Here is a 21,246-nt window from a genome sequence, read left to right as displayed (position 1 = left end):
GATTCCACTATCACCCTTCTTCATAATATTTATAATTGAGATTTTGTGATTTTGTGAGCTTGTGATTTTGATTCCCTTGTGATTTTGATTCCATGATTTTTTTGAAAATCTGAAAATTCTGTTTTGACAAAATCTATAGTCAGGCTAAGAGATAACATGTCACAGGCCTAAGATCTGACTCGTTGGTCATCAAGGGGTTTCAGAGAAAATTCCCAAAGTCCAATAGCTAAATACAACAACAGAGGACACAGAGTTTAAGCTTCCTCCAACACCAGCTATGATTTCTAGATTTCCCAGAATGATTAGAAACTGTTTCTTAACAACAGATTTTTCAGAATGATTTACTGTGCTCTGTGCACAGAAAGATATTTGCTTCAGCTAAAGGGAAGAATATACCTGCCTAATCCAAAGCAGGAAGATTGAACCATATGCCCTAGAAGTAATGGTTCTAGGATTCCAGTTTTAGTCATACTGCTGCTTCCACCCTATACCACCAACTCAGGACAAGGTGGGCCACAGAGAAGTCTTGATTGTCAATAGATTAATTTTTAGCTCCCAACTTCAAAGAATTGTAGCATCTTAGAGGCAACCCATTTATTTTTGTGGGCAATTTTGATTTTAAGAAATTTTTTCTTTTACTGAGCCAATATCTACTTCTTTGAAATTCCTTCCTTCTTCCTACTACTATCTAGACACCACCTTTATTACCTTAACTCTGCCCTGTAGAACCAAGTAAAACAAGAAAAAGATATGGAAGCAATAAGTGGAAGCTAGAGGTAGACAAGTTTTCTTTCTATATGAGAAAAAAAATTTGCCTCAGTTAGAGCTGCCTAAAAATTCTACTGTCTTTCTTGCCGGTAGTAGGCTCTCCATAAATATAAATTTGTACAAGATAATAACTTGTCATGGACATGTTAGAGATGAGGAATTCTGTGAATCTGGACTTAAAAATAATAATTGGGGGGTGGCTAGGTAGCACAGTGGATAGAGCATGATGGGCCCTGGAGTCAGGAGTACCTGAGTTCAAATCCAAACTCAGACACTTAATAATTTACCTAGCTGTGTGGCCTTGGGCAAGCCACTTAACCCACTGCCTTGCAAAAACCTAAAATAATAATAATAATAATAATAATAATAATAATAATAATAATAATTAGATAAGTATGTGTTAACATTCTGATATGCCTTAATAAGGGACAAATGTTTCTGGAGTTTGGCCTTAAGAAAGAGAAAAACAGAATTAGGTTAACATGCACAATATTCCTCTAAGCTTACTGATCACACAGGCATATCAGGGTAAGGGGAAGGAAAGGGGTCTCCACAAATGTAGCACCACAGTGACCTGGATACAAAGGGATTTGTTATTAGAGGTCAACGTAAATTACCATTCATATTGAGCTGAGACCAGATGACCTGTTAGATTCTTTCCTGAGATTCTTTAATTTTATACCTCTACTCTATTTTAATCCTTCGATATTTTGTTTTCTCAGACTTCTCTTCCTCACCAATTCAGTCAATCAATCCTTGGTCTGCAATTCACTTTACAACTTGTCCTTTGTCTTTTCTTTGGACAAACTCCAGTTTATTAATGCTCCCCTAAAATGTAACCCCTGTATTCCAGATATAGTGTGTCCCTCATTTCCCTCAATCTGTTTACTATATTTCTTTAATAGTAGTGAATTTGGAATACATGTTGATATCCCTGAATATAGTTCAATTGTTCATGTCTGGGGAGAGCATACTTTCAGCCATAATAATTTGGGATTTGATGACAAAGAATTCTTTAACTAATCAATGATCTAGAAGTGAATGGACATATAACAGAAGAAACTTGTCAGTTCTTTCTTTCTTCTGGCCACAAAGTATGAAGATGAACCCAAGTAAAAAATGACTCTCCCATCTGACCATGAGAAGAAGGTATGCCCTGCCTGGCTATGTCAGTGCCAGGGATAAAGATCCTTTCCATTTGTGTCTACTTTCCTTTGGCAGAGGGCCTTATAAGAAGTTAAAAGATCTGGAGGCCTATAGTTGTAAAGCCTGGAGCTCCCACTGGCAAAATAGCACAAGTGGCCAGAGAGGTGATAGCTGACGAAAAGAGACAAATTTCTCAGTTGAGCAGTTCAACCATGCCCAGGAAAGAGGGCACAAAGAGCAGGCTGGTAGGGAGAGAAGAGGCCAGAGAAAAAATCAAGCTGAACTGGAGGTAGAATGTATCATGACCACTTATCTGTCTTGCAAAATCTGTTTCTGCCTCAGTGATCCTTAAATAGGTGCACTAATGTTATTTTTGTCCTTTGTTTTCTAAGAGAATCAGTGTTATCACCAGGTGAACTGTATTTAAGTGAGGCAGTTACACAAAGTGATCTGCCTCTCTCTTCCAGAGTAACTGAAGTCTGATGGCAAGGCCAAAGTCAAGATAACTGACTAGGGCCCAGGATGCAGTGTCTGCCAGGCTTTCAGTGCTCCGGTGTCTGCTTCATCATCTTCATGGCCAATAGAACAAATTGCAAATTGTCCTCATTCTCCCATTCTGCCAGAAGTCTTCATTTTGCTTGAAGGAGATATTCTCCCTAATTCACTGATGGATTTGGTGAAGTTGCGAACTAGTCCAACTATTCATTTTGGAATTTTGTCCCAAATAATCCAACTATTCTGAAATACATTTTGGAATTGTATCCCAAATAATCCAACTATTCCAGAATGCATTTTGGAATTATGTCTCAAATGCTATATATTTTTTGATTCAGCAATACTACTACAAGATCTATACTCCAAGAGACTGAATAAAAAGGAAAAAGACCCACATATAACTTATTTTTCATTGAGACCTCCCAGATGACTATACTTGGTGTAAACTACTGAATTGTAAACGACTGAATTGTCTTCTAATCATTCTGTAATGTATACTGTGATCCTCTTGGATTAATCATTACTTTTTAAAAGTAGGAATAAATTGCCTATCCTATTTCTTGCCCATGTTTATATATATTGAGTACTTCTTTTACTTTCCCTGTTTTGGGGAGAAATCTTAGAGTAGAGCCAAAAGTAGAATTATACCCAGAGTAGCCAGGGTGTGTGCAAAGGTGAGGGGAACTGATGCCTCCCTTTTCAAAGTCAAGCTTCCCTAGGGCTTTACCTGGAAAAATTACACTGGATAGATAAAGGCCAGGGACTGGTATAGGTTGCCAACTATGGAGCATCAGCTGGTTGGTTGACTTTAGCCTAGATAATCCAGTCTAAGGGTTGGGATTTTCTGGCTTCCATTTCACACCATTGACTCATGTTGAACTGGTAGTTCAGAAAAACCTATACATTTTCCCTACCTAAACTCTTCCCTACATACATTTCCTTCCCTAGCCCCACCCCATCCTATAATTATGATTTTGAATCTAAGGGGAAAAAATGAAATTTACATAATAAATTTTTTATATATTTTAAAAGGAATAGCAAGTTATATATAATAGATTTGCAGTTTCATCTACAATCTTCTTTTATTCAGCTGTGCTATGGAATTGCTTGTTTTATATTGTAAATTAAAAATTAATTTAAAATTTAAAAAAATTTAAGTGCAAGATTAATGTTAGCACTTTTTACAATTCACTTTTTTTGTTAGGTACTCAAAGGAGGGAGTTAGCTATGTGATCTGGAATAGTCAGGGAAGTCTTCCTGAAGGACCTAGAACTTCAGCTTTGCCTGGAAGGACTGATAAGATTGAGAAAGATAAAAGAAGAGGCATTACAACTAGACGAAGGAATGTCATAAGGGAAAACTAGGAATGATGAATGAACCTGACTGGAGTGGAATAAGTCTGGCTACTTAGAGGGGACACATCTAACAGGGACATGTTCACATATTTGTCCTCTAAATAAAATCCCAAACTCACAAGATTGCCTGTAGAAATGGGGGTAGGTCTTAGAATCCTGATTTTCCTGGGGAAGCAGAGAGAGTAGACTGGGGAGCAATTCTTGGGAGAAGTGGAGAAGATGTTTCTGATGTTTGATTAGCACATGCAGGTCAAGGACAGGACAAGGCCTGGTTTGGGTCTAGCGGGCTGGACTGGGGGAGGACAGTCCACAGCAGGAAGCTGGAGGTTGGAACAATGTTGGGGCCAAGAATGGAATTGTCACATGTCTTTGATATAACAGGGCGTGGTTGACTTAGGCTTCCAGTCCTTGCTTAGGAGCCCCAGGATTTGTTTGTGTTACTCCCTTTCCTGAAGAATTTCCTAGCTACTCAGAGGAAATCTCACTGAGTCATGATGTGATGCCTTCCTCCAACTCTCATCCTACTCCCAGGTTCCCTCTTGGATGTTGATGATGAGCCAGTCTAGGAGGACCTTTTTACAACAATTTTATAATTTGCCTTTGGAAATTGTCCTCAGGACACAGCAGCCTCAAATGCCTGACTATGCTCACTCTCCTCCCACCTCTCTAAATCCTCCCCATGATTCAAGGCCAGGCTCAAATCTAGACTTTTCTCTAGTTTCCTTTGGGCCCTCTTCTAAACTGTGAGCTTCCTGAAGACAGAGCCTGTGCTATCTCCATCTCCTCCAGACTTGGTGCTTCAAATTTCTTCCTGTTCTCCTGAAGACCATAATCAAACTTCTGCTCATTTTGTCTACCTCCAAGTCTTTGAACTCTAGAAAACACGTCCCAGCTCTGCTGCTCCTGTCTTTTTCAGCAAAGACTAAGGGCATGGCTGAAACTATCTAACTTTGGCTTCCCCAGCACAGGGTCTAATAATACTTTTGACTTTCTCTGGAACTTTGCATCCTGCCTTCCTTCCCCAGGAACCTCATCTTTCGGATATCTCATTGAATCTGCTTGATACTCCCATATCATCAGTATCCTCAGATCCTCTGATTTCATGAGTTCCAGATCCTCTATTTTAAAAAGAGGGTTCAACAATTTGTTCTTATTTTTCACAAACTATACTGCTTTTGGATTTCTCTAGAACTTTCCCATCATTACCAAGGACCTTCTCCTTTTTACCCCCGCCACCCAGACTTTTCAGTTTCTTTCCACCCTTAGATTATAAACTCATTGAAGACAGGGCTGTCTGTTTTTATTATATTTATTATCCCCATTGCTTAGAATGGTGCTTAATAAGTGTTTATTGACTATTATACATGATAAACACCAGTAAATATTTTTTAAATGATGCAATGAAACAGGTATTATAGAAAAAAAAGATATTGTAGGATAGTGGGAAAAGCATACCTAGTAAGAAATGAAAGACCTGGGTTCAAATCCCAGTTCTTCCACTGACTCATTGAGACCTTTGAGATCTTTTCCCTTTCTGGTCCTGATTCTCCCCTTATGTAAAATTGGAATAATAATCCCCATAAAAGAATAATAAGAAAATGTTTTGGAAACTTGTAAATTATCACAGAGATAATATCACTTTGAAATTATGAAATATTCTGGCAAGAAACTCTCAAGCTTCTTGCTTGAAGGAAATTAGGGATTTCCAAGAGTGTGTGTGTGTGTGTGTGTGTGTGTGTGTGTGTGTATGTATGTATGTATGTGTGTGTATATATATATATATATATATATATATATATATATATACATATATATATGGCATAAGGCTATCCCAGTGCAGAGGAAGAGAGAAAGAACAAAGAACCATGCTTGAGGGACAAGTAAACCAAGGTGACTAGACCCTAGAATTGAGTAGAAGGAAGAATGTGTAAAAAGACTAAAAAAAGATAAGAAGAGGTCAAATTGTAAAAAAAACTTTAAATACCAAGCAAAGGGTTTTAAAATTGATTTTTAGCCTCAGCAGGTGCGACTGGAGAGTTTTGTTTTACAACAGAAGTACATGGTCAAATATGTACTTTAGAAAAAATAAATATTTCTTAAACATTGACTATGAGATAGACATCCCCAAGTTTCCAGTCTTTGACACCAGAAAAAGAACTGTTAGGAATATTTTTAGGAGTATGTGAATTCATTTCCTTTTTCCTTGATCTTTTTGGGGTGTAGATCTAGTAGTAGTATTTATGAATCAAAAGGTATATACATTTTAAAGGAATTTTGGGGCATAATTCCAAATTGCATTCCAAAATAGTTGGACTAATTCACAACTCCAATAGTGTACCTATTTCCTACATTCACTCTAGTATTTGTCATTTTCCTTTCCTGTCATTTTAGTCATCAGGTGGGCATGAAGCAGTTATTCAAAGTTGTTTTAATTTGCATTTCATTAATTATTAGTGATAGGCTTTATTTATTAATTCAATAGTTTTTTTAAATTTCAATTGTCTTAATTTCTTATTTTTACTTTCAGAATGTATGGTGTTTATTTGGACTGTTTATGATATTTATTTTGTGTCTAATTCATTGCTCTGCTCTTTTTCTGTTCCATTGATGAAAATGTTTAGAAATATAAACCTTTTCCTCAGGACTACCTTGGATATATCCTAAATATGTTGGCATTTTTCTTATATTTAATGAAATGATTCTTACTGTGATTTGTTCTTTGACTCTCCCATGTTTAAGGATTAATTATTTAGTCTGATTGCTTTATAATAGTTTTTAAACAGCTTTTTATTTAACATAATTTTTAATGCATTTTGACTCAAAAAAGATGTTTAACATTATTACTTTTTTGCTTTTGTTGTTAAGATTTTTATGCCAGTTTTTGAGAGGTGCCATGCATTACTGAGCTATATGTATAATTCTTTTAACGCCTATTATATAATCTTCAGAGTTCTATAATATCTAGTTTTTCTATTACTGTTGCTGCTGCTCTTATGGCTGCTGCTACTACTACATCTTCCTCTTTGGTTTATTATTATCATAGAATCATCTAAATCTGAGATAAACTAAAATCACTCACTATTAGAGTTTTACTCTCAATTTGTCATTGTAACTCATTTAATTTTTCCTTTAAGCAGTTACACATTTGGTATTTGGCATATATATATATATATATATATATATATATATGTTAAATATAGTTTATATATAATATATATAAAATCAAGCCATTGCCAATGGGACATTTTACCAAAAGTAGTTTCCTTGTTTATATCATTTGAATAATACTATTTTATTATTGTCTTGGTTGAGATCATGATTTCTTTTTCTTAAATGTTGGCTGAAGCATAATAGATTTTGTTCCAGTCTCTTATTTTTAATTCTATATGAATTTTTATACTTCAACTGTGTTTCTTCTAAACATCATTGTTGGGAGCCAGGGTCTCTAAACTGTTTGACACAGTCGCAGCAAGAAGACTCAAGGCAGTCACACTGCCTGATGGAACAACATTTCCTTCTTCAGTATATATATACATATATATATGTGGATTTCATGCATACCAATATTTATAGGTTTATTATTGATTACAATATTTACTCACCCTAATACTGGAATGACTACAAAGGAAGGATTTCAGAAAAATTCCTTGAATAAAACAGATTGTAAACTCTGTCCAAATTTAACAGGACTGCCTCTCTCTGAGGCATACAAAAGGCTTCAACATTATGAAATCTCTGGAAAACCCAGCACTGGGAATTCCAAGGAGATGCCAGAATATATACAAGGAAAACAGATACAAGATGGGTCAGATAGAATTCCAGGGAAATTAATAGTTTTGCTCCCCTTACCATACACAGGAATATATGAAAAAGATGGTGAGAAAATAGTTAGTACAGGTGACCAGTATGTGAACTCCAGCAGCCTTAGTTTCATGGGAAAGAATAAAAAAGTCACAGAAACTGGCTTCTACCAACAAGGCCTGAAAGAAAAATTGGTTATTGTAGGAGTTAACGGATGGGTGGACAAGCATAAAGACCCTCACTACAGATTGTAAAGGAAGTGTATCGAAAAACATTACCTACACAAAAAATATAAAAAACTTTCCATTAAAAGAATTGCTTAATTAATAACCCTAAATGAATTAACCATTATACAATGTAGCAATAAATATGGTAACAGACAGGTTAAAGGTCATCATGGTCTGAGTAGGGATAAGAAATCAATTAACTATATGATTATTACTTAAACTGGTAATCACATGATAAAAACTTGTAACCATATGAACTATATGATTGATGATGAAAATCGTACACTCTTGTAACCAAGGAAATGATCCCAGCTTGCTTGTTTGCTTGAAACATACATGATTCTGAAACTATAAAAATAAATCCAAGCAGCTGATAGTCAGTCAACCTGCTCCTGCCTTTACCCACTTGTTGACTCAACTCATTTCGCTGACTCTATCCCTCCTGTCAGGTTCCAAGGACCCCTCGGAGGCTGGACCCCCACACATCATAATTTTGGATTCTGCTTTATTGATCCACTCTGCTATTATCTTCTCTTTTATGGGTGAGTTCATACCTTTCACATTTACAACCATGATCATTATATATATTTTCCTCCATCCTATTCTCTTATACTTTTTCTTCTCTTTGCTGCCCACTTGCCCTTTATGAAGAAAAAGTGTTAAGAGAAAAAGAATATGCTTAATAGAAATGTTTTATTTTCATTTGGGTCTCTCTTCACAATCTACCTACCTCAGAAAGATTTCTTTTTTTGTTTGTTTGTTTTTGCTCAGAACTGATCTTTTTGTCCTTTGTTCTTAAAGAAGACCATGACATCAGGGAGATGATGCCATGACAAGCGCATATATTAAATCTGAATGAGGGATGCTGTGCTAAGTCACTAGTCTCACTTTCTCCTCCAGAGCTGTCTGGGTCCAGTGGTCAGCTATGAATCAGAATGACTTGCCCAGGGTCACACAGCTAGTAAGTGTCAAGTGTTTCTGAGGCTTGATTTGAATTCCCATTCTCTTGACTCCAAGACGAATGCTAGTTGTCCTTGCTCAGAACTCATCCCTTTCATGGTCTCCCCTCCCCCTTATTCATTCTTCTCTTTCCTCCTTTCCCTGAGTAAAATTTCTTCCTTCTTATTTCTAGCAACAAACTTTGTGAATTTGTTCTTCCCCTGCATTTGACCAATTCATATGAGTCAGATACAAATGCTGCTGTCCCTGTCACCACTTCCTCCTTGTTTGTATAAACTTCTATCAGGGCACTTGAATTATGTGAGACAACTTCCCTCAACTTTCCTTTTTCCTCTGGTATATTTATCTTCCCCTCCCTTTACCTTTTGCTTCTAATGTCATCAGAATATAACAAGACCATTCCCAGGCCCTTTGTCTATTTAGATTCACTCTAAGACTTTTTTTTTTATTTTTTGCAATGCAGGGGGGGTTAAATGACTTGCCCATGGTTACAGTTAGGTAATTATAAATCCTCTGAGCTGAATTTGAACTCAGGTCCTCCTAGTTGTCCTCCATCTAAGATTGATGATGCAGAGTTCTGAGAGGCAGATAGGTGATGCAGTGGATAGAATACTGGGATCTAGAGTCTATCATGTTGGCCAATCTGATAGCTATGAGGTGGTACATCAGAATTGTTTTGATGTGTATTTCTTGAATTATTAGTAATTTATATCATTTTTTCATATGACTACTAATAGCTTTGATTTTTTTTCTAAAAGCTGTCTTTGATCATTTATGAATTAGGGGATAGCTCTTATTTTCATAAATTTGGCTCAGTTCCCTATATATTTGAGAAATGAGATCTTTATTAGAGAAACTTGCTGTACAACCCCCCCCCCCCCAGTTTCCTGCTTTTCTTTTAATTTTGGTTATGCTGATTTTATTTGTTGTGAGGAAAATGTGGGTGTTTGGGGTTCCACAAGAATATAAAGGGAGGATTGTAAGTTTACATTACAAAGACTAGGGTCTGCCTGTATTGTTACCTAGGTACCTCAGGTACTGAGTTTAAGATAAAAGATTTAGCCTCCATTTGATCAAAAACTGATGAGATTGCCCCATCTGTTTAACTTAACCTAGAGTCTTGCCCTCCTTTGCACATGCTCAAGGAGATCTAGCTGTTCTTACTCATTAGTATAATAAGCAGGGCAGGGGGAAATATATAAGAACCAATGGACAAATTAGATTTGTACCCCCAGCCTATGATTGGCAAGAGGTGGGCAGGAATAAAGCCTTACAAACTGCATAAAAGACTTTCCATTTCTGGGACTTCTTGTCCCTCTTTCCCACCATGAGAGAGATGTGCCATTTTGTTAAGATATCTTTTTTCTAGTTGTTTTTTTCTTGCAAGACGAATGGGGTTAAGTGACTTGCCCAAGGCCACACAAGGTAACTATTAAGTGTCTGAGTCTGAATTTGAACTCAGGTACTCCTGATTCCAGGGCCAGTGTTCTATGCACTGCCCAACCTAGCCGCCCCCTTGTTAAGATAGCTTAATAAAAAAAGACATTTTAATCACTCTGGACTAAGTATTCTTGAGCCATTTATAACATTTGTGAAAATCCTTTTTAACATTATGTAAGCAAAATTATCCATTTTAATTCCCATGATCCTATCTTTTCTTTGGTCATAAACTCTTCTCTTATCCATAGATCTGACAGGTAATATTCATGTTCCCCTAATTTGCTTATGATATCACACTTTATAGCTAAATTATGAAACCATTTGACCATATTTTGGTACACAATGTTAGATATTGGCTTATGCCTAATTTCTGTCAAAACTACTTTCTAGTTTTCCTAGCAATTTCTGTCAGATTGTTAGTTCTTAACCCCCCCCCCAAAAAAAACTTATATCCTTGTGTTCATCAAACACTTGATTTTTCTATGGTCATTTATATCTGTTTACTGTGTACATGATCCATCAATCATTTTTTTTCTTTCCCAGTAAAATTTTGTTTTGATGATTAGCACTTAGTATCTTGTGAAATTTGGCATTACTAGACTGCCTTTAATTTTTTTCATTGGTTTTCTTGATTTTTTTAAACTTTTGTCCTGCCAGATAAATTTTGTTATTTTTTTTCCTAACTCTATGACAGAATTCTTTGTTAGTTTGATTGGCATAATACTGAATAAGTAAATTAATTTAGATGGGAACTACATTTTTTTATTGTAATGGCTTGGCTTATACATGATATCTTTATTTAAATCTGTTTTCATTTGTGTGAAAAGTATTTTGTAATTGTGTTCATATAGTTGCTGTGGGTATATCTTGGCAGGTACTTTATATTGTCTATAGCTATTTAAAATGCAAATTCTTTTTTCTATCTCTTCATATTGTATTTTGTTGGCAATATATGGAAATACTGATGATTTATATGTGTTTATTTTACATCCTGCAACTTTCTAAATTTGTTACTTGTTTTGTCTAATTTTGTAGTTGATTCTCTAGAATTCTCTAAGCATGCCATCATATTTTTGCTGAAGATTATCACCAATTTACACACAGCTCTGGGATTTTAAGACCATTTAGGATTTACTATACAAGCCTGCAAAGTGTACAAATTAAAATCTTTTCTCCTGGAGAAGCAAGAAGCTGTTGGTAGGCTGCTAGAGGGCAGGACAAGGACAAGGCAAGGTTTTTTTTGAGTGAGAAGAGTCAGCCAGGAGAACCAACTGGGCTGAGACTTGGGTGAGTGCCAAGGTTTGGGTGAGAGAAAGAAGAAAATGAAAAGAAAAGTAGCTAGGAGACCTGAGGAAAAGGGCCTAACTGAGAGAGAGAGAGAGAGAGAGAGAGAGAGAGAGAGAGAGAGAGAGATAGCTGTTCTTGCAAAACAAAGGTAGGCTGAAGAAGAGAAAAAAAGAGGAGCCTTCTCTTCTGGATGCACTTTTATAGCGAGTTGGACAAGGGTGGTGCTTGGGGAATGATCCAGCACCTGGCTCCAGGTATTCTCCACAGGCAAGCTGGTCTTTCCTGTCCCAAGGCTCACCTTGATCTCTAAATCCAACATGTCATTTCCCGTCACATTAGCATAAGCTAGACCCATCACTGGTCAAGTACAGGTAGGCTGGAAACTGGAAGGTGGAAGAAGGAAGGGGAACAAGCTAAGGCCACTCCCATCTTGACAAATTCATATTTAACAATGGAGTCACTTTGAACCAGAGTTCCCCAAAATTTCCACAAAATTTGTTTCTAATCACGTCTCCTATGACCATAACTTCTTGTATCAATATTTTCTGCAAAGAGTGGCAGTTTTGTTTCCTCATTACCTATTTTAATTCCTTTGATTTCTTTTTTTCTCTTGTTGCATTTATAATATAATATTGAATAATGGTGTTGTTATTGAACATCTTTGTTTCATCCCTGATCTTATTGAGAAAACTTCTAGCTTATTTCAATATAGATAATACTTGCTGATGGTTTTAGAGGTACTATTTATCATTTTAAAGGAAATTCCAGCTTTTAATATAATGTTATATTTATATATTTAATATAATGTTATATTTGTCAAAAGCTTTTTCTCATCTACTGAAATAATTCTTTAACTTTTGTGGTTTTTATTAAAGATATAGTCAATTATATTTATAGTTCTACCAAAGTTGAACCAATTCTACTTTCCTGGAGGTATAAGTCTTAACTGCTCATGCTTTCTCTGCCAAAATTTTATTTAAATATTTTGAACCAATATTTATTAGTTAAAATTATTGATAAATTGGTTTTCATTATCTGTTTTTTTTCTCTCCCTGGTTTAGAACCACGAATTTGTATTATAGTTGAAATTTGGTGGTGATGCAGAGAGCTATGGGCATAGGGAGTATTGATAACAGTTGGAGACAAATTTTTTTAAATCTTTTGTTTGCATTGTTAAGGGAATCTTCCTTCTTCATTTATCTTCTAATTTAGGCTATGGCCTGAGGGCCTGACCTTCAATCTGATCTGATTTTGAGAACCAGGGCTGGAAACAGACCACCCATAAAAGACCCCTCCTCCAAAAAGGCAAAATTCAGACTCCTTAATCTCTATTTAACTTTCATATCTCTTTCTTTTATGTTGTAATTTCTTTAATAAATCTCTTATTTTCTTTTATACTTGCATTCCCAGGTCTCAGACTTGTAATTCTTCAAAGGAGGATAATCTAGGACTTCTTTATCTATAGTAGAAATAGTTTATGTAGTATTTGAGTTAAATGTTCTATAAATCATTGGTAGAATTTCTTTATAAATCCATCTGGTCCTGGAGAATTTTTCTTAGGAATCACATTTACTAGTTGCTTGATTTTATTTTTTTTTCTAAAATGGATTATTTAAGCATTTTATTTCTTTTTCTGCTAATTTGAACAATTTACATTTTTGTAAATATTCATCTATTTAATTTAAATTGTCAGTTTTATTGGCATATATTTATATCTTCATTGGTGGGATACCCTACAGTGGTAATTTGGTTTTATTATTTTTTTTAAAATCAAACTGACCAATGATTTATCTATTATATTGCCCCCCCACCCCCAAAACCAGCTCCTGGTTTTATTTATTGTTTTAATGGATTTTTTAACTTTTAAATTTATTAATCTCTTCCCCTAAGTGCTACTTTGGCTGAATTCCATAAATTTTGGTATATTGTTTCATAATTTCATTTTTAATGAAATTATTGTTTCTACAAATTGCTCTTTAACCCACTCATTATTTAGGATTAGTTGATTTAGCTTCTTATGAGATTTTATTCTATTTTCCAAGGCTCTATTGAATGGAATATTTATTACATTTTGATTCAAAAAGGGTACATTTAATATTTCTGCTTTTTGCATTGTTTGTAAGGTTTTAATGCCCTAGTACATGGTGCCATATACAAATACAATTGGTGCTATATACCAAAAAGCGGTTTCATATACAGCTGAGTAAAAGGTATACTCTTTTCTATTACCATTCAATTTTCTCCAGACATCTATCATATCTAACTTTTCTAAAATTCTAGTTTTTCCGTAATTTCTTTTATTTAGTTTTGAGAAGGGTAAATCACTACTATGGTTTTAATGCCTATTTCTTCCTGTAATTCATTTACTATTTCCTTTATGAATTTGGTTGCTTTGCCCTTTGGTGCATGTATACTTAGCATTGTTTTTACTTCCTTGTGGCACCTTTTAGCAAAATAATGTTTCTCTGCTTATCTTTTTAAATTAGGTCTATTTTTTGTTTTTGCTTTGTCTGAGATCATGATTGTTATTTTTACTTCAGATGAAGCATGATAGATTTTTAAAAAAAGATGTTTTTCTAGTTATATGTAACTATTGTAACACTAATTTTTAAAAAATAAGTTCCAGGTTTTCTACTTGCGTTTCATTTATCCACCCTTTTAAAGAAAACAAGCAATTTGATATAGATTACACATGCACATGAAATTAGATTTGAGTGTGGGAGGGCTGTGCAAAGTCACTTTTTCCCTTTCTCCTTCAGAGCCATCTGTGTCAGAATGCCTGGAGATGCCCTCGGATGCAATGGGAGACCTTGGCCTTTTTAAACTAGGGTCTTAATGGATCTCAGTTTGTCTGGAACCATGCCCATTCAGTCATTAATGTTAGGGTAAGACAGAATGAGGAAAAGACTAGCCTATCCTTATTTTTTTTTTTGGAAGTCTTTATTCTTGGCCTCTTTGCCTCATCTCTTTCTTATCTAAACTTAATAATTAAAATGGGCTTTTGCCTCTATCAAACTGACCTGGGAAAGACATAATTTAAAAAAAAAAACAAGGTCTCCCACTGCATTCAGGGTCAATCCACAGTCATCCTGATCTAGATCTGGCCACTAGACCTAGATAGTTTGGGAGGAAAAAGTGAAGCTGGTTGGTTGCTTTGCACAGAATCTCCTCACTTTAATCCAAAGCATTTACACATCTTTAGCTTCACCTCCCTGATGTTATGATCTTCCTGAGAAGGAAGGACAAACCACAGCAACATCTAATTAAAAAAAAAAAATCCATCTGGGAGAGGAAGACCTTCCTGGCCAAAACAGAAACAATTACTTATTTACATTCACTCTGAGTCAATCAGGTCCCAAACAATGACCCCTAGAGCTTATCCTGGGAGCTATTGTTGTACAATCTATGAGAGCCAGTGATTTGAGACTTGTAAACTCCTGGATATATTGCCAAAGGGGTTTGCTACTCAACCTGGGATAATGGGATAGGAAAAGAGAGAAACCCCAAGAACTTGAGTCTTAACTTGCCCTGATAGTGGGGAGCTTCCAGAGCACTATGAAGATATTAACTCCAAAAGCCTGTTTTTAAAATTGTAGCTGTAAGGGGTACAAAAATACCAGGTCTGATATCACTGAAGCTATGAGTTTAGATGCTATGAAGCAATGGACTAATAAGTTAATAAAAGTTTACTTTTTGATGGGTTATTCAAATATCTTTTTGTCATTGGTTAATTTGATGTACTTTGAGACTTTCTACTGATGCTTAGTTTATTTGTATAGGCAGACATTCGACTAGGTTACTGCTCTTAAAATAAATGAGAGCATTTTCATTAGAGTAATAAGATGGAATCTTCCAAATATTTCTCTAATATTCTCCACATGCCTTCTGTCCCAAGTCCATAATAAGCATTCTAGACCCCTGTTATAAATGAATGAAAAGAAAAACCTGCCAGAGTGAGAGAAAATTGTACATTTTATTCATGAACCTTGCAAGATTCACATAGGGGTGAAGCATGAATTAGTCTTCAAAGTCAGGTAATTTATGGTCTTCAGAAACTCTTTCCCTTCCCTCTTGGATGTTCATAGGCTCTCAGAGTTAGAGTTAGAATCTAAAAGGTCCACCCATTCCATGATATGCCCCTAATTTGATTCCCCCCACACATCATAAGATGCATGATATGCTAAAGAACCCCAATCCTCACAGGGAGAGTGTGGGTTAATATTCAATTACCTAATTGTGCAAACTCTGTAGCATTAGGTCAAGATCTCTGGGGTTTGGTATCCCTGGAATGGGATTAGGAAAACTCTTTGATTCTTGTGATTGGCTGGGCCATTCCCCCTTTATAATGGATTCCCTGAGGGCTCCCCTCCACACCCTGTGAAGACCAACACCCTACATTTCTCACACCCCACTCTTGGAAGCTAGTGCTGCTTTGTGCTGTATAGAGGACAGAAATTTAACCAAGAACAGCCATTTCTCTGGGAATGTGTGAAAATTGCTATAGTTCTAACTACAGACAATCTGCTTGCCAAGTATGGAGTTGACTGAATGAGCAGGTTGACTCCTGGATAATGAATGTTTTGGCACAAAAATCTTTAAACCAAAGAAAAAATTAATTACTCTTATTCCTGTGTCTCCTTTTCCTTTATCCACTTTCTGCTTCTGAAATCACGTTGTTGGAAGAGCAGCTGACGTTAGAGGGGAGTTCAGTGGAATGCTCATCTTTAGATGATAGATAATTTGACCACTAGGTGGCACTAATAGCTACTAGCCCTATCCTCTTCAACCAGAAGGCTTTATAACTAGTTTTCTACTTTCTCTGGTAGTTTCAAACAGGCCAGACGGTGGTTAGCTATCTATCTTCTAATTGGGTAGTTCTGCTGACTCATTACCTGGAGGCTATGAATTTTGAAGAATTACTCAATCAGAGTAGTTCTTGATTTCATTCCACTGGGGAAAAAACAACCCTTTCCTCTATACAAGCTGCATTTCCTGAGCCTTCCTTCTGTATCCTATCTTCATAAAGTCAGTCTTCACAAGAAAACACAAAGTCCCAAAATTAACTAATGCAGTACCATAGTCTTGGCATAGAATCAATAAAATTGAAACTCATGCAGCCTCTCCCAGCATACACCATGGTCATGTGTCTCCAAGCAAAGGGGTCTAGAAAACAGGTCTTAGATGAAAGCTAAGGAGCTCAGAAAGCAAGTCTTTCCAAGTACAGGGCATCAAAGTGAGAACCTGCTTCTCAGCCATTGAGGTTTTTTTTTTTAATATATTTTTTATCCAGTAGGAAACTCATGTGATCGGTTCATCAGTCTTGGAAAACACAAATAGAAGCAAAAGCAAGGTCTTAGCAATGAGACCTCTGACCTTCAGTTTTTCTTTGGTGCCTCTTTCATGCAACTGGGGTCCCATTACTTTCTGCTACTCTGTATAATAGAAAACTTGAATGAGAGGGCTGCTCCATATATAAATTAATTTACTGAATATGTTATGATGGCCATGAATTAATATATCACTGAAAGAATTAAACCATTTAAATATAAATATGAATTAATATTTTTATAATAAAATCAGAAAGCAAAAGGTACCACTAATTGGAAAGATGATGCTTAGAGGAAACAAATTAAGTGAAGTTTCAAGAGAGCATTCCACCATCTCAGCATTGAATATTCATAATGAACATAAAGCCAGAAGACACATTGGGAGCTTAATTGGAGCCTATGCACTTATGCTTAGAATGAAAAAGGAAGAGAAATTCTACAAAAAATTTGGAAAGATAAATTCAACATATACTTTGATATATATATTAGATTCTTTTTTAAAAAAATTTTATCAAAAAAATTGTATTTTACCCAATTACATGTAAAAACCTTTTTAATATTAAAAAAGAATCTTTGAGTTCCAAATAATCTCCCTTCCTTCTTCCCCACAACTCTCACTGAGAAGGCAAGCAATTCAATACAAGTTTTACATGTATAGTCATTCAAGATATATATTTTTTTGTTTTGTTTTTTAGATTTTTCAAGGCAATGGGGTTAAGTGGTTTGCCCAAGGCCACACGGCTAAGTAATTATTAAGTGTCTGAGGTCGGATTTGAACCCAGGTACTCCTGACTTCAAGGCCAGTGCTCTATCTACTACACCACCTAGCCGCCCCCCATTCAAGATATATTTGCATATTTGTCATAAGAAAGAAAATGTAGACAAAAAATCCTCAAGAAAAATAAAATCAAAAATATATGCTTCAATTTGGATTTAGATATCATCAAATCTTTGTCTGGGAATGGGGTAGCATTTTTTCCTCAAGTCCTTCAGAGTTGTCTTGGATCATTGTATTTCTGAGAATAACTAAATTATTTATAGTTAATCATCTTACAATATTGCTGTTACTTTGTACACAGTACATCAACACATGTAAGTCTTTCTAGGTTTTTCTGAGAGCATCCTGCTAATCATTTCTTATAGCACAATAGTTTTCCATCATGAGTTCATAGCAGTTTGTCAGCTTTTCCTCAACTGATGGGCATCCTCCCAATTTCCAATTCCCTACCATCATAAAAGAGCTGCTATAAATATTTCTGTATATACAGGTTCCTTTTGTTTTTTATCTCTTTATGAATATAGAACAAGTAGTGGCAGTGCTAGGTCAAAGGGAATACCCAGTTTTATAGCCCTTTGGCATAGTTTCAGATTGCCCTAAAGAATGGTTAAATCAGTTCACAATTCCACCAACAATTCATTAATGTCTCATTTTTCCCACATCCTCTCCGACATTTGTCATTTTCCTTTTCTGTACTATTAGCCAGTCTTAAAAGGTATGAGATAGGGCCTCCAATCAATAGCAATTTAGAACACCTTCTCATATGGCTATAGATAGATTTGATCACTTCATCTGAAAACTTCATATCTCTTGATCATTCATCAACTGTAGAATGTTTCCTATTTTTATAAATTTGACTCCATTTTTTTAGTTGAGAAATGAATTCTTTATCAGAAAAATTTGCTTCAAATTTTTTTCAGTTAAGATTTCTAAATGTATTTCCTTTTATCTCATGCCTGTTTATTCTTTCTCTCCTTTCACCCTGTTGTACCTTTTGCATCTGACTACTACTACACCCAATCTTTCCTCTCTTCTATTGCCCCCATACTTTTTTTTATCCCCTCCTACTTTCCCATAAGATAGGACAGATTTCTATACCCAATTGAGTGTTTATGTATGTTATTCCTTCTGAACCAGGTCTGATGAGGATTATGTTCACTTACTCTCTCTCATTACCCTTACCCCCTTCTCCTCCACTGTAAAGGTTTTCCTCGCTTTTTATAATTTACCCTTCTCTTTCCCTCCCTTTCCCCTGTTGTCTTCCAGCACATTCTTCTTTCTCACACTCTTAATTTTAATTTTTAGATTTTTAGATCATGTCTTCATATTCAACTCATACCTGTACCCTCTGTCTAAACATAATCTTTATTTATTTATTTTTTTTTAGGTTTTTGCAAGGCAAATGGCGTTAAGTGGCTTGCCCAAGGCTATACAGCTAGGTAATTAAGTGTCTGAGGCTGGATTTGAACTCAGGTACTCCTGACTCCAGGGCTGGTGCTCTATCCACTTCGCCACCTAGCGCCCCTAAACATATTCTTAATTGTCCTAATAATGAGAAAGATTTTATGAGTCACTAGTATTATCTTCCCATGTAAGAAGGTTAACAGTTTAACCCTATCAAAAGGTGCTTTTTGATTTCCCATTCCTGTTTACCTTTTTATGCTTCCCTTGAGTCTGTATGAAGGTCAAAACTTCTATTCAACTCTAGTCTTTTCCCCAAGAATGTTTGAAATTTCTCTATGTCATTGAATATCTATTTTTCCCCGCTCTAGGATTATAGTCCTTCTTTGCTGGATAGGTCCTTTGCCTTCTGAAATATCATATTCCAAGTTGTTTACTCCTTTAATGTGAAAACTGCTAAATCTTACATTAACCTGACTGTGGCTACACAATACTTCAATTGTTTCTTTCTAACTGCTTGCAATATTCTCTCTTTGACCTGGGAACTCTGGAATTTGGCTATAATATTACTGGGAGTTTTCATTTTGGGATCTCTTTCCATGAGGGATCAGTGGATTCTTTCATTTTCTATTTTACCCTTTGGTTCTAGCATATCAGGACAATTTTTATTGATAATTTCTTGAAAATTATGTCTAGAGTGCTTGGTCCTTCCCTTCCATGGTGCCCCAAGGGGGCCCCAGCTCTGGCCCCCCACAACCAGGGCTGGAGCCAGAACCAGAGCCAGAGCCCCCCAAGAAGAAAAGAAAGAAGAAATACCTTTGGCATGACAAACCTCCCTACACCTACCTGGCCATGATAGCCCTGGTGATTCAGGCTGCCCTGGCCCAGAGCCTCAAACTGGCCCAGGTTCAAGCCCTGTTCCCCTTCTTCAAGGATGACTATGAAGAGTGGAAGGATTCCATCCGGCACAACCTCTCCTCTAACCAGTACTTCCACAAGGTGCCCAAGGACCTGGAAAAGCCACAGGCCAAAGGGAATTTTTGGGTGGTGGACGTGAACTAGATACCTGCTGAGGCCCTTCTGTTGCAAAACACAACTGTGGCCCATCGAGGGGAGAGGGGTGGTCAGGGCAAAGCCTTTGCCAAGGACCTGACCCCATATGTTCTTTATGGCTGACCTTACCGGCCTCCTAGCCCCAACCCAGCCAGCGACTCCTTCTGTATTGATTCCTTGCTTGGGGATATTCCAGAAGGGCCCCAGCCCCCATGGCCATCATCTTCCTCTTCTTCCACTTCAGAGCCAGTGTCCTGGCCCTTGGGCCCCCTCTCCAAGTCACAAGAGGGGTCTTTGTGGGGCCACGGAGCACCTACTTCTCCCCTGTCCTCTTCCTCCTCTCCCTCAGAGGGGGGGACACTGGCCCCTCCAGCCCATTCCTCTTCTGCAGGGTACCTCAACCCAAGCTGGCTTCTCCTGCCCCTTCCTATAATTCAGGGTACTTCAAATCAGATACAGCTATCAGGAGCTGCCAGGGTCCCCCTCTGGGGTTCAGCTGTCCTCATCATACTCCCCAATATACACCCCAAATGTGGTGATGCCCCTGGCACAACTCCCACCTCCACTTTGCCCTCAGTGTCTGCCTCCCCCAGGCACTCCCTACTGGGGGCTAGCACCTAAAGCCACAGGTACCACTGGCTCCCTAGGGGACTTGGATGCTCTCTTTCAGGTGGTGCCACCTAACAAGAGCATCTGTGATGTGCTGGTCACTCACCCCTTGGACTTGGTCTCTCCTAACCCCAGGGGTTCTACTCCAATACATTACTCACCTGGTACAATGTTTGAAGGAATTGGACCAGGATCTCTCTCCCATCCATTCCTTGTTTTTCTTCCCTAACCTCCACCCTAACCTGTTTCCACATCAGGAAAGTAAAGGAGATAAGGCTTTATTTATCCTGGGGGCTCCCAGCCATTTTCAGACCCAAGTCCCAGGTCCACAATTACAAACCAGTTATTCCTCCTTGAGGACTATCACCCTAATTACCATTACCATCTTTCTAATCATCATAGGATTTAAAACCAGAAAAAAAATCAAACTGAGTCTTTTGAAACTTTTATTGGAACCATTTCCCTTGTGGAATGATACTGCCATGGCTTCCCAGAGGGAGAGAGACAGTGAGGAAAAGACTCACTTTGTAGTTGGATCCTGGTTGGAGCCCTGGGGACAGTCCATTTGTCACAGAATCTTAGAATTGAGAAGAACCTTT

At 36.8% G+C, this 21,246-nt stretch overlaps 1 pseudogene; it reads left to right on the top strand.

The window, feature by feature from the left end:
- Positions 1 to 1,887: 1,887 nt before the first annotated feature.
- Positions 1,888 to 20,824, top strand: LOC141504541 (forkhead box protein H1 pseudogene; annotated as a pseudogene).
- The last annotated feature ends 422 nt before the right edge of the window (positions 20,825 to 21,246 follow it).

This window comes from Macrotis lagotis, chromosome 1 (assembly GCF_037893015.1).
Source record: "Macrotis lagotis isolate mMagLag1 chromosome 1, bilby.v1.9.chrom.fasta, whole genome shotgun sequence".
Classification (NCBI taxonomy): domain Eukaryota; kingdom Metazoa; phylum Chordata; class Mammalia; order Peramelemorphia; family Peramelidae; genus Macrotis; species Macrotis lagotis.
The sequence above is the reverse complement of the archived record's forward strand: the minus strand, read 5'-3'. Positions and strand labels throughout refer to the sequence as shown.